At 35.9% G+C, this 12,868-nt stretch overlaps 1 pseudogene; it reads left to right on the top strand.

The window, feature by feature from the left end:
• The first annotated feature begins 1,607 nt into the window (after positions 1-1,607).
• On the top strand, positions 1,608-4,012 carry LOC149172864 (pentatricopeptide repeat-containing protein At4g37170 pseudogene; annotated as a pseudogene).
• The last annotated feature ends 8,856 nt before the right edge of the window (positions 4,013-12,868 follow it).

Raw genomic sequence — 12,868 nt, forward strand, 5'->3', positions numbered from 1 at the left:
CTTGGATGATCATATCTGCAATTCAACAATTGGGTTTTGTGATTTCAAATCAGATAAATCTAAAGCTTGAATTTAACAATTGGGTTCTTTTATTTCAAATTTGAAAATTTTGGAGTTTGATTTCAAAAATTAGGTTGCTCTTTCATTGCACTTTGCTATCAATATGAATTCAAGAATTGATTTCTCTTATAATTGACAATTGATTTTTGTTATATTTTTAGAAGGAAGCTAATCAACAATTGGGTTTAGCCATAATTTTGGTTTTCTCTAACTTATTGCAATCAAGAAATGTGAAAGGTCAAGGAAATGAATCACTTTGTAATTTCTTACCAGAATATTGTCAGAGAGATCTTGTCATTTGAATTTGCATCAGTTCATCAATAAAAAATATAAGTTAGAAACATTTACTAACTAATTTTTCTTCTCTAAAACACGTTCACAGGGTCAATTCATCATTCATTCTCTGTTGCACTCCTTCTTTCTTCGCTACACTCTTATCTGGACCTAGGATTGGATTTGTTGGGACAAGAGCAATTGTTAAAATACTAAAGGAGCTTTCATTTGACCAAGATGAGGATGTTATGGTCCTTATGTGCTTGCCGAGAAGCAATATCACCCATCTATATGCTCGCTAGAAAAAACCCAAATGTCACAAAGCCCCAAGACCTAGATGTTCCAAAACCCAAATGTCACAAAATTTAAAAAACAATTAAAATTTATTAAACTTAAACATTTATTATTAATAAAATAATACTAACCTTACTTTACTCTAAAAACATGTTGATGAAACCTAGTGCACCCTGAATTTAAAATAAAATAATATAGACCAATACCTCGAAAAAAAAAGCAAACAAAATCTCAAACCTTAAACTTGATTTAAAATCATAAAAATCTTAATTTCTTTTATATAATTCAATAAAACTTTGTTTAAAAGAAAAAATTAGATTCAACCCACAACTAATACAAATCAATTATATAATCCGTGCAGCCCAAAAGATGGGGACTACAAATAATTGCATAATAAAATTCGAATGATAATATCCTTGGAAAAATTCAAATTCATAAAACATTCACTCTTCTTTTAATATAATTGTCTCAAAGTGTGCTTGGGTTAGCCTACTTTTAGAGGATTACAAAACTCATGAAGTCTAAACATTTTGGTTTGCTTGCACCATGTCTCAACCCTTCAGGTATCATAGTGACACGTTTAAAAAAATCCCAGTTGGTAAAACGAAGATTCGAGGCCGAGGAATTCCCTGATGCTCAAAAGTGTTTGGAATTATTTTTTTTTATTTTTCTTCTTTTAAATTTTGCAACAGTTGTGTTTGAATATGTTTTAATGGTGGGAATTTGGGGTTTGTTAAAAGTGGTTGAAATTTGGAAAAAAAAAATTCGACAAAATCAATAACAGTGTTTGAATCATATAGATAGCGGAAATGGATTGAACACCATCAAACATTTGTAGATACCTAAAATCTTGAAATTTTCAATTCAACACCATTAAAACCTTCAATAATATCCAAAATTTTAAATTTAAGAACTATAAAATAAATTTACCATTATCAAAACCTTACCAAAATTTCTATAATTTTCCAAAAAAAAAAAAATTGTTTATCCTACAACTATACAATCCACCCAAAAGTTCTTCAAATTTCATTCAATGAACATGCACGCCGGTCATCATGATGGACAGCCATGAAGATTCTGATAGACTTGAAACCCTACACCACCGTTCTCAGAATGGTATTACCATCCATGAGAACCATTATCCCATCTCGCATTATGAGAGTTATGGATTTTCAATATTTGAACATGGATTCCACTCGTGCACCTTTCTCTACCCTTGCTGTTGCCGTTATTTCAGAAACACAGGAGAAGATAGCATATCCTTTCATCAATGGGAATGCTCTGAATTTGTCCAGCAAGATAGATTTGAGGGATGCATTAGACATTTTGCTCGAGGAGCCATTTAATGGAGTTACAGGCATTCTGCGTTTCATAGACAGGTACCCAATTATCAGAGATTTTAAAAGCTACGATCGTATTTTAGAGTTATGCATCCAGTTGAAGGCATCGGCGGAGGGAAAACGAGTCCTTGCCCATATGATCGGGGCGGGATATGAACCTGGAACATATCTGTGGAACCGTCTAATGACTTTGTATACGAAGAGTGGGAAAGTGGAGGATGCACGCGAAGTGTTTGATAAAATGTCTAAGCGAAATACCTTTTCTTGGAATATTATGATCGGCGCGTATGCCAGCAGCGGTAAGTTGCAGGTTGCACACGAATTGTTTGAGAAAATGCCTGAACGAGACGTGGTTTCCTGGAATGCAATGATTGCGGGATATAGCCAGAATGATCGAGGCGAAGAGGCAATCAGATTGTTTGGAGAGATGCAGCGCGAGGGCATGAAGCCAAATCAGCGTTCGTTCACCAGTGTGATCAGTATGTGTGGGCAACTATGTGCTCTTGAACGAGGGAAGCAGGTACATGGCTATGTTGTTAGGACTGGGTTTGAATCCAATGCTATTCTTTTGAACGCCATGATTGATATGTATTGCAAATGCGAGAGCATGGAGAGTGCGTGGCAGCTGTTTGCCGAAAGCCCTGAACGCGATATCGTATCGTGGACTGCGATGGTGGCAGGTTATGTTCAGAGTGGAAATGCCGAGGACGCTCTGAAATTGTTTTCGCAAATGCGTAAGGCAGGGATAGAGCCGGATGCTGTCCTTTTTCCTATCGTACTTAGTGCTTCTGCCAATCTTACAGCTTTGGAACATGGTAAGCAAGTCCATGGATACATTATCAGGGCTGGAACTGAGTCAAATGTGTTTGTGGCAAGTGCCCTTGTCCACATGTATGGCAAATGTGGAAACAGCGAGGATGCAAAAATGGTGTTCGATAACATGGATGAGCGCAATGTGGTGTCATGGAATACTATTATTTCAGGATATGCGCAGAATGGGCCAGCCCAGGAGGCTCTCAAACTCTTTGAACAGATGATTCAGGCGGGGCAGAAGCCTAATCATGTAACTTTTATTGGTGTTTTAACTGCATGTTGCCATCGAGGCCTGGTGGCTGAAGGTTGCTCGTATTTCAATTACATGATTCAAGACCTCTGCATTGCTCCAAGAGAAGATCACTATGCATGCATGGTTGATCTTTATAGCCGTGCCGGCCGCTTGAATGAAGCAGAGAAGTTGATCAACGACATGCCATTTGAACCGGATGCTGTTATTTGGGGTTCATTACTCAGTGCCTGTCGAGTTTATAAGAATGTGAAGCTCGGAGAATACGCAGCGGAACAGCTTTTCAAACTGGAACCGCAACGTGCCGGACCGTATATACTGCTTTCAAATATTTATGCTTCAGTTGGCAGGTGGGATGAAGTAACGAAGGTGAGAAATCAGATGAAGTACAAGGGAGTAAAGAAGGAGCCTGGATGCAGCTGGGTTGAATTAGGAAACAAGGTACACACCTTCCTGTCAGAAGATAGATCACACCCACAAACAGAGGAAATTTATGCATTAATAGAGGAATTGGCTGGGAAGATGAAGGCAGCTGGGTATGTGCCTGACATGAACTTTGCATTGCACGATGTGGAAGAAGAGAACAAGGAAGAGAGTCTTTTATATCACAGTGAAAAGCTAGCTGTTGCATTTAGCCTATTAAAGGCACCTGCAAGGGCGGTTATCAGAGTTTACAAGAATCTCCGGGTGTGTGGTGATTGCCACACCACCATAAAGTTCATTTCGATTATTGTTAGGACAGAAATTGTTGTTAGAGATTCCAATCGCTTCCATCATTTTGTGGATGGTGTATGTTCATGTGGAGATTATTGGTGAAGATAAGCGAAACTGGGGACTAAGAAAATTATGACTTCAAAGAGCTAAAGATATAGCAATGAACCTTTCTGGAGAGTCGTTGTTTTAAACGCAATTGTTACTTTCCACCTTTATTGTGAAGAAAAGTTTGTACATTCCATCTAAATTATAGTGGTTTGTATGTAAATTACATTGCTCACTTTTCACAGCATCATTTTGATTTGATGACTGGTTGACTTTCTAGAGATTCTTGAGAAAGCATCTGGGAGAAGCTAAGCCAGGAATATATGGAGAAAGCTTCCAGAGCATGCAAGAAATATTTTGGGTATGAATATTACCGTAACCTTCATATAAAATCATTTCGATTATTCTAATCGTTTGGACTTATTGTCTGGCCAAGTATCTCGATCCTGTGTTGCCAAAAACGTGAAATGAAGTCTTACAAGAAATGGGGGCTAGAGGGTTTTGGAGTACAAGAAAGATGCAACCCTGCTCATTGCAAGAAATATTTTAGTGAATCCATTCAAGACTAGAGAAATCCTCCTTATGCCATGTATCAATGTTATAAATCAAATTACATTAGCATAACAAATTTTAGGTGTTTAAAAAAATTACGTCTTTTATTTTTTATTTCGTCTCTTTTTAAAATGCAGCCATATGCAGAGAAACACGCAAGAAATGGTGTTCCATTCACATTTCTGTTTACTGTCTGTACCTTGTTGTAGTGTTTCTGGTAAGATAGTTGTATGCAAAACAAGCTGGGGTTCTTGGGTGTATTGAACTTTAACTCATAGCTTTCAAAACGGGCCTGGTCTGAACTGGACCCAGTCAAACTGGCTATTTGGACTGGGCGTGGTATCAGACTAGGCTGCTGGCTGGAATGTAGGGCCAGTTTGGTACTTGTTACCCACCATCCTTGGGTAGTATCCATAGGAGAAAATGTTCTCCAAGATGGTCCTTAGCCGGCAACCAACAATCCCTTGCAGCCATCAGATACCCCGTTGTGCCACTATCTCTGCCACTTGAGCTAGTCATGTGGCCCCTCATTCAGCCGTTATGATTGTATGTTTGAAGGTGGGCCTCCCAACCCCGAAGGTATGGTTTTTCATTGGTGTAGTTGAGTGATTTTGCTTACTTATCATGGACACTTTAGGGTATGGATTGATAGGGGGATTTGACAGAAAGAGTGGGCTAGGTTTGTACTCTTGGTTTTTCATTGGTGTAGTTGAGTAATTTTGCTTACTTATCATGAACACTTTAGGGTATGGATTGATGGGGGATTTGGCGCAAAGAGTGGGTGTCTGTACTTTTGTCTCCTCTGTATGATTTCATGGTTAGCCTTGTATCATAGTCCCGTGGGATCTCTTTTACTGACTATTAGCTTTAGGGCTGACATTATATGGGAAATCCTGATTTTGTTTGCGTGGTCCCACTTTCCGACATCATATACATGACTCCCTTCCGCTCATTTTAATCATATTTATTACTTTTCCCATCAGGGTCCTCAAGGGGTTAAACCTCCCCCTCTCCTTGTTTACTCCTTGTGTCGGGCCTAAAACGATGTCCAAGAGGTTGATGCAACTAAAAAGAAAAGAAAAAACATAATTTGACCATTCTCAACAGGAAATGTATCACAAAATGCAAAAGATAGTTGGGACATACAAATTTAGTATGTGGGCAAAAGTCAAACATGAACTCTACCCCTTATCTATGGTCATCACCCTGGTTCCCATGGGCCCTAGATGAGCTCCCTCCATATTGAGGGACTTGTTGACCAATACGTGTCAACGACCCATAGTAGTACACCCCATTTTTTCGCAAAATGGATAGCATCTAATCGATGTCTCTGTGTTGTCCAGTTAGCGTCATCAATCTGATCATCATGTTATAATGTAAACCTATTTTGCATGTATATGATGTAAATAATCTTAGCGGAACCGTGTCATGTATGTAACAACCTAGGGAAACCTACATTTTTAGTGACGATTTCTATTCTGGGAGGTTTTTTGTCTTACCATTCCATTCTCGAATGATCCATTTAAATAAAAATTTCAAATTTCCTTAATATTTAAATATTTCGACAAATGAGATTAAAATTTTTTTTAATCTTCATCAACGGTCGAGATTGCTTTGACGAGAATCACTCGAACTAGTCGTTGGAGGATCCATCTTTAAATAGGAGGTCATTTGTTAGTCAATCTATCCAATCTTTGAGTTGTATGCTTAGTAACAAGCCCTTATGTAATCTTTTTCTGGATAATAAAGAAAGACTTTGGGGTTAATTTTTGTTGGTGTTACTCTTCTTGGGAATACTGTAAGATGTTTTATTTTCATGCATAATTTTTTCTAAAGCCATTAATGATAGCTTCTGAAGAGTAGTTTGAGTACAAGTACCTTGCTTAGTCGCTTGTTGAGGTTTGAATAACAATCTAAATTTTGAACATAATAGCATGTGTCTCTATTTGTGTAAGTTTTATTATTATTTTCTCGCTCTATTTTTAATGGTTGGATTGAGTTTTGCAGGAAAATCTTGATTTAGATCATCGGGCGTTAGAGGAAGTTTTCAGTTGAACCAGCGAATTCCCGATCCATATTTTTTGAAGAGCTCAACTAAATTAGCTCCGGGCTTATCATAAGATTTTTATTGATAATGCACGAAGGGTTTCGAGCTAGTACCTTCATTCAAAATTTAATTTTTTTTTATTTCTGTGCATCATAATAATAAATCTGGCTATTTAGAGCCTTCAACTTGTAATTATTGTAATTATTTAACTGAGTTGTTTTTTTTTTTTTTTTTTTTTTTTTTTCCAATTTTATTTTTATATCTGGTTTTTAGGTGTTTTGTTTTTGTCATTGCAGGTACAAATTTGAAAGAGAGTTATATTTGAAGCCAGATCTAGGCCTTGGAAGGTAAGATCTGGCCTCAATATCATTTTGCAGGGACTTTTTTTTTGTTTTTTCGTTTAATCAGAAAATTTTACAATCCAAGAGTCTTAAAATTTAAATCTAGATTTTATAAGTCTTTGAAAGAGAAATCTGAAACAAAAAATATATTGGTGTTAAGTTTCGATTTTTTTAGGTTTATTCTAGGGTTTTTGAGGCTACCATTTGCAGCCTGGAAGCCTCTCTTTTCTCTGTTGCTTGGGGTTTTCCAGCTGTCTGCTGCAAATTTCGAATTTCTTTGTTGCCCTCGAAGCTTCCTCTCTGTGCCCATGACTTTTGTTGTTCGCTACCTAAATCCTCTCCGCAGTCCTGCAAAACAAGCTCTTCTTCCAAACGATGCGTTACCCCTTGTCTGCTTTTCCTCAAACCCGCAACCCTTTTCTGCCTGTATGTTTCCAATCATCTCCCTCACCCATCGTCCTCCCTTCCTCATCTCTACGCTTCCATACCTTGGTGCCATCCTTGCTTGGACTGTGAGCCTTTCCATCTACGTGCGATGCGTCCTTTTTGTTGCTGCGTTTCCCTTAACTGCATCACCTGTCTCAACCCGCGACCCTCCACCTTCGACCTTCATTTCTGTGGCTCCCTTGCTCACCACCTCCTCAAAACCGCGTCCTCTCCCTCGCTACTATCCCTTCATCTCACAACTCAGTCAAACTCCTCCTGCTGCAACTCCATTGCTCCTCCCTCAAGCTTCTCACTCCCATATGTCACCAGACCTGCAAACAAACAAACAGTCGACTTCCTTTTTTTCTATTTGCTTTATGGCTCTGCATTAGGGTTAGCTCTTCTTTTTAATAAAATTTGATTTCTTTTTTTTTTTAACTTTGGTTAAGGGTTTAGTGTTTTATTTAAAAATTTGGATCTTTTTTTGTTTAGTTTTCATTTTAATTTTTGTTTTGATTTTTTTCTTTTATTTTTGTTTTTAAGAAAAGAAAAACTTAAAATTTTGAATTTTTTTTTATGATTCTGATTTCTTTTAAAAATTAAATTTCATTTTTAATTTTTGCTTTTCATCTTGGGTTTTGATTTTCATAAGAAAAAAAAAAACTAAAAAAGAAGTTAAAAATTTCATTTTGGTGACTTTGAAATTGAATGAAATAAATCAAAAGAAGATATAAACTTTCACATTAAAAATAAATAAAATTATATGGCCTACGACCCATTAAAAATTTAAATTTAATTAAGATCTTTTAATTTTTATCTTTGGTCACTTTAAAAATAATAATTAAATATTTACCACATTAAAAATTTACATAATTAAATTCTAATCTAAAGTTCTTTGATGTCTTTTTGTGTTAAGTGTAAAATTTGGTGGTATCGATTTCTCTATTGTCAAGCGCGATTAATGTTTTAGAATCATATCTAAAGATTGACTATAAGGAAAAGATAAATTCTAAATCTGGGCTATTGAAGAAAATCATTTTAAATCTAGAATCATTGCTTAACAATTAATTCTTCACAATATTTAGAATATATTGCATGATAAAGTTTTGGGTATTTTATATTTAATCGTTCATGATCGTCACATATATTACATTTACAAATTTATCTGAATACCTTGTTTTCATTTGATTTATGGTTAATTTAACATTAAGGCATTGGTCTGAAAATCATTTCTATCTTGTGGTTGTCTGATTTGTCTTAATTGTTAGATCTATCCACCTCAATTAACCAGGACTTGTTTACATTCATCAAGTTGTTCATCTTTAAGTTTCCTAGAGCCTGTGTTCTACATGTTATTTTCATTCATTCACCCTAGGGACTACCCCCTTGACTTGTCTAAGAGAGAGTCTAAACGAAGTAAGAATAAGAGTGACAACCCTTACTCTGAGCGTTGTCGCAGTGCCTAGACACTTTGTGCGACAACATTTTTTGGTGCTGTTGCCGAGGAAAGAGTTTTTATGTCCTTGGTCCTTTCAATCTCTTCTCATGATTTGATCCTTTCATCTTCAACCATTCATCTTCATCTCATTTTCATCATATCATCTTTTGTGTCTAAGTTAGATTAATGTCCAGGTGGCGACTCCACTTCCTTCATCTTTTGCAGGGATGTGTACTAGGAGGAACCCAAACAACTTGGTTAATCCTGCTCCGGATCCTGAAAGGGCTCTTAGAGCTAGATTACACAAGCTCCCTTCTCGTACACTCCTTGACAATCTCAGCCAGGAAGCTCTCTATGACATCCATTCACTCTTATTGAATCCCCTCGTTCTAGACATCATGGATATCTATGAGCCTCTTAACTTTGCTAACATTTAGGGTTATTCCCATAACTTTCCTAATATTGGTATAGACAAGTTGCCCGCTTTACAAGGAAATAATGCAATCACTGTTAAAAATCATTTATATGATTTTCAGACTTGGTGGGCTAAATTCGCTCATGCTCATAATTATGAGGATGTGCAAATGAAATGTTTTGTCTCGACCCTTGAGCAAGATGCAATGGATTAGTTTAAGGATAGGCTTGATCATAGCATTGATTCATTTGATTCCCTCAATGCTTTTAGAGAAAAATTTGGTGATAAGAGAGAAGATCGATTTTTAGCAAAAACCATTAGCGTCATTAAAAAGAAAGAAAATGAGACGTGAGAAGAATTTAATAAAAGGTTTAATGGCATGCTTAAAGATATATCTAATGATTACAAACCAACTGAGAAAATGCTTCTAGAATATTATTTCGATGCTTTCAATCCTGACACTTCTTATGAGCTAAAAAGGTCCAAGCTTGTTGACTACAAGGTTTGTCAACTCACATCTTTAGAACTGAAAAAAGATAAGAAGGCTTTTGGCATCTGAAATTCTCGGTTTGATAGATATGTTGTTAAATTAAAAGAACCTAAAGGAAAAGAAAAGGAATCCGAAGAAGAACCAATGCAAACACTGCTTAAGAAGTTGGAAAATATGGAGTTAAATCAAGCTAGGATGATTGTTGATCATGCTAAAGAAATAACTACATTACAGTCTAGGCTGATTCAAATGGAAAGAGCTCAAATGAAAAATCATCAACCTAGCGGTCAGAATAATAATAATATATTCGAAATAATTGGCAGAAGAAAAGTCAGTCTAGTGAGTAGAGGCCTCCTCACCCTCTTGAAACGAATAATCTTATGGAGGAGACCCCGCCTTATTGTAAAGTATGTGGTGAGCTTCATGAAGAAGCCACTTGTCCTATTATCAATAGAATCGTGCATCATGAGATGCTTGGGATAAGCCACCAGATAAATGTGGTTGGTAAAGAATATCGTTTATCGCAAGAAAATCAGGGAGAGTTCAAGGGAAATAGTTAACCCGTCAGACCTTTCACATCTTCATATAGTATCGATAATTTTGGTCAAGAAACTGATGTCTTAGTTAAACTCTTTGGTGAGAAACCTCCACCTGAGCGAGTCCTTGAAATCGCTAAGGATAATGGGTTAACTTATCAAAGGAGAAATCAAAATGATAATCTGATTAATTCTCGAAGTCTTAACTTTGGGTCAACTTCTGGTATGAATATTGATTTAGGAGGTTGGCTTAATAAATCTAAAGTTTTGGTTCCTGACACCGAAATAATAAAGATCCCCTCCCAAATGACTAATTTATTGAATGCTATTAGTAGAACCCATATAAATGCAGCGTAACAGGAACCTCTTGAGGCTTTCTATCAAGATGCTCCCATATACTTGCAAAGTATGAATTCTAATAATAAAGAATGCTCTTCGTTCTTCATTGCTTGTGAACAATTATCTCTTATATAACTACATGCTTGACTCTGGTGTTTCCGCTTTTGTGATAACTAAGAGAGTCACTGAACAACTTAAGGATATCTAGGCCTTACTATGACATATGTGCCATGGATTCGAAGAAAATTGAAGTTCATGGGTTGATTAAGGACTTACAAGTCCATTTGTCTATCTACCCTAATATCATTATTGTCATGGACATTTTTGTTGTTGATGTGCCTGATGCTTGGGGTATGCTATTGTTTAGGAAATGGGCCTTTGATTTAGGAGGAAGCATACAAATGAACTGGTCATATGCTATGATTCCTTCCCCTAATGGTCAAATATATCTTAAATTAAGTAAAGAGCCTGAAAGGAGATTCCATGTGGAAGATCCTAAAAGTCTCCACAATGAAATCATAAGTGAACAACCTAGCCTTGGGAATCATGCTATTTTGTCTAATTCTATGGTTCCCTTAAGAGGCCAAGGTTGAAGAAAAAATGGGTAATTTGAAAGATAAGGTTTGACATTTATACCTTCATAGTGCAACATCTAAGCATGGTAAACGTGCGAGAATTGTCTTAAAATCTCCCCTTGGTCATAATTTCAAATTTGTCTATCGGTTGGAATTTGAAGCAACCAACAATGTGACTGAATATGAAGCCTTGTTGTTGGGTATTGAATTGGAAAAAACTTTAAAAGTTAAATTGCTAAGTATCAAGGGTGATTCAGATTTAGTTATCATGCAAATTAAAAATAAATTTACATGTAAAAATTAGAGATTAAAAAATTATAAAAATGTTGTGTGGGATAAGATGGAGTATTTTGATGTCATTAACCTTGAAGCTATCCAAAGTGAGCAAAATAGTTTGGTCAATGTGTTCGTTGTTGCTACTCCCACCATGCAATTATTTGATAATTTAATTGAAGATAAAATTAAGATGAAAATTGTTTGTAGACCTTCTGTCCCAGATAATTTTGAGCATTGACAGGTCTTTGATGATGAAAGACAGATTATTCGCTTCTTAGACAATTTGGATGAGTTTCAGGGTTTTCAAGTAAATTATAAGGAGGATGGACCTGATAACGATGAAGATATTTTTAATCCTACTCCTTGGAATGTTGTTGCTCTTGAGCAACAGTTTGATCGACATGATGTTGTTAAGAAGAGAGAGGAAAATAAAATTGATCCTAGAGAGTTTGTTGAAGTAAACATTGGTACATCTAAATATCCTAGAATTATTAAAATTGTTAGAGGTACTAATGATGATGAAAGAAAGAAATTAATAAATTTACTTCATTAGTATAGGGATGTTTTAGTTTTTTCTTACGATGAATTAAAAGGCTATAGGGAAGATGTTATGGAACATATTATTCCCTTAAAATATGAAAATGCTAAGTCATTTTGTTAGAAACTTAGACAAATAAATCCTAAATTGGCTCCCTTAGTCCAAAAGGAACTCACAAAGATGCTTGTTGCTGACATTATTGCTCAGATTTGGTGATCGTTAGGAAAAAGAACGGTACGATGAGATTGTGAATTGATTTCAGAAACCTTAATTTAGCTTGTAAAAAGAATAATTACCCTTTGCCTAATATGGAGACCATGTTGCAAAGAGTGACAGGATCCGAGATGATGTCATTGTTAGATGGTTTTTCCAGGTATAATCAAAGTCTGGGTAAAAAAAGAGGATAGACATAAAACAACTTTCACCATACCATGGGGAACATTTGAATACATAAGAATGTCTTTTGGTTTAACAAATGTTGGGGCTACTTTCCAAAGGGCTATTGACTATGCTTTTAAGGGTTTAATTGGAAAATTCATTGAAATATATCAAGATGACCTTAATGTTTCTTCTAAGAATTGTATTGATCATATAAGTCATTTTAGGCAAGCTTTTGACAAATGTAGGGAGTTTAGCATTTCCTTAAATCTTACTAAATCTATCTTTGGAGTAACTGAAGGGAAGTTACTTGGTCACATAATTTCATAGGATGGGATCAAGATTGATCCTGAAAGGGTTGAGACAATTCAAAAGATTCTTAAGCCCTATAATCTAAAATCCCTCTAGTCCTTCTTAGGAAAGATAAATTTCCTTAGAAGATTTATTCTGAATTACGTAAAATTAGCAAAGCCTATTCAAAGTCTTTTGAAAAATGACGCAAAATTTGTGGAAAGAAGACAGTGGAAAGGCCTTTCAAGAAATAAAGAATGCTATAGCCAAAGCTCTTGTTTTAATCAATCCCGATTATTCCAAGGATTTCATGATTTTCTCTTTTGCTTCCGAGGATACCATTGATGGTGTCTTACTTCGAAAAAATAAAGATGTGCATGAATAACCTATTGCTTTCATGAGTAAAGCGCTCTAGAATTTTGAGTTTAATTACACTA

Source organism: Pinus tabuliformis, chromosome 4_2 (genome assembly GCF_031772625.1).
Source record: "Pinus tabuliformis cultivar Carrire ecotype Pingquan chromosome 4_2, CPIR1, whole genome shotgun sequence".
Lineage (NCBI taxonomy): Eukaryota > Viridiplantae > Streptophyta > Pinopsida > Pinales > Pinaceae > Pinus > Pinus tabuliformis.